This window comes from Lynx canadensis, chromosome B4 (genome assembly GCF_007474595.2).
Source record: "Lynx canadensis isolate LIC74 chromosome B4, mLynCan4.pri.v2, whole genome shotgun sequence".
NCBI lineage: Eukaryota > Metazoa > Chordata > Mammalia > Carnivora > Felidae > Lynx > Lynx canadensis.
This window is the reverse complement of record NC_044309.1, coordinates 18251108-18252902: the sequence shown is the minus strand read 5'-3', so window position 1 is coordinate 18252902 and position 1795 is coordinate 18251108. Positions and strand designations below refer to the sequence as shown.

The window sequence follows — 1795 nt, the reverse complement described above, 5'->3', positions numbered from 1 at the left end:
GAATTGATATCTTCAAAATATCCATTCTTCCTATCCATGAACATGGAATGTATTCTATTTAGATATTCTTGGTGAGTGAAACCATATGGTATTTGTCTTTTTTGATTGACTTACTTTGCTTAGCATAATATATTCTAGCTCCATCCATGTCATTGAAAATGGCAAGATTTCATTCTTTTTGATGGCTGAGTAATATCCCATTCTGTGTGTGTGTGTGTGTGTGTGTGTGTGTACACACATACCACATCTTCCTTATCCATTCATGAATTGATGGACATCTGGGCTCTCTCCATAGTTTGGTTATTGTTGATATTGCTGCTGCTGTTAACACTGGGGTGCAGGTACCCCTTTGAATCTGTATTTTGTATCCCCTGGGCAAATACCTAATAGTGCAATTGCTGGACCATAGCATAGTTCTATTTTAGTTTTTTGAGGAACCTCCCTACCTCCAGAATGGTTGCACCAGTTTTCATTCCACCAACAGTGCAAGAGGGTTCCCCTTTCTCCACATCCTGGCCAAAAACCTATGTTTCTTGTGTTCTTAATTTAGCCAATCTGACAGGTGTGGGTGATATCTCATTGTGGTTTGGTTTGTATTTCCCTGATGATGAGTTATGTTGAGTGTGTTTTCATGTGCCTCCTTAGCCATCTGGATGTCTTCTTAGAAAAATGTCTGTTCATATCTTCTGCCATTTCTTAACTGGGTTGTTTATTTTCTGGTTGTTGAGTTTGATAAGTTCTTTATAGATTTTGGATACTAATCATTTATTAGATATGTCATTTGCAAATATCTTCTCCCATTCCATAGGCTGCCTTTTAATTTTGTTGATTGTTTCCTTTGCTGTGCAGAAGCTTTTTATCTTGATGAAGTCTCAATAGTTCATTTTTTGCTTTTGTTTCCCCTGCCTTCAGTGTCGTGTCTAGTAAGAAGTTGCTGCAGCTGAGGTCAAAGAGGCTGTTGCCTGTGTTCTCCTCTAGGATTTTTATTGTTTTCTGTCTCACTTTTAGGTCTTTCATCCATTTTGAATTTATTTTTGCATATGGTGTAAGAAAGTGGTCCAGTTTCATTCTTCTGCATGTTGCCATCCAGTATTCCCAACACCAATGGCTGAAGAGAGTGTCTCTTTTCCATTGGATATTCTTTTCTGCTTTGCTGAAAATGAGTTGACCATATAGTTGTAGGTTCATTTCTGGACTTTCTATTCTGTTCCATTGATCTATGTGTCTGTTTTTGTGCCAGTACCATACTGCCTTGCTGACTACACAACTGAAATATATTTAAAATGTACATGATGATTTGATACACGTACACACTGTGAAAGGATTCCCACAATTGAGTTAATTCACACATCCACCCATCACCAAACATATTTATTGTGTGTGTGTGTGTGTGTGTGTGTGTGTGTGTGAATACTTAAGATATACTCTCGTAGCAAATTTCAAATATAATATGGTATTATCAATGATAGTCACCATAAAAATATGGAATATATATATCATGAACTCATGTGTCATCTTTATGTAGGGACCATGCTAATCTTCTCTGTTTCGTTTAAATTTTACTCTGCTGCAGAAGCAAGCACTGGAGATATTCTTTATCAAGTTAGGTGCGTTCACCTTAATTCTTAGTTTATTGAGGTATTTTATCACAAATGAATGTTGGATTTGGTCAAATGCTTTTTTCTGCATTTATTGATATGACCATTACATTTTTCTGCTTTACTCTGTTGATGTAAAGGATTAAACTAATTGCATTTCAAATATTAAACCAGGCTGACATACTTGGAATAATTCC

The 1795-nt window shown here is 36.3% G+C and overlaps 1 non-coding gene across 1 annotated transcript; it reads right to left on the bottom strand.

Annotated features, from left to right (window-relative positions):
* Positions 1-1476: 1476 nt before the first annotated feature.
* On the bottom strand, positions 1477-1579 carry LOC115519551. The gene has a single exon (XR_003970557.1). It is a non-coding gene; the product is annotated as a U6 spliceosomal RNA (small nuclear RNA).
* Between the last annotated feature and the right edge of the window lie 216 nt (positions 1580-1795).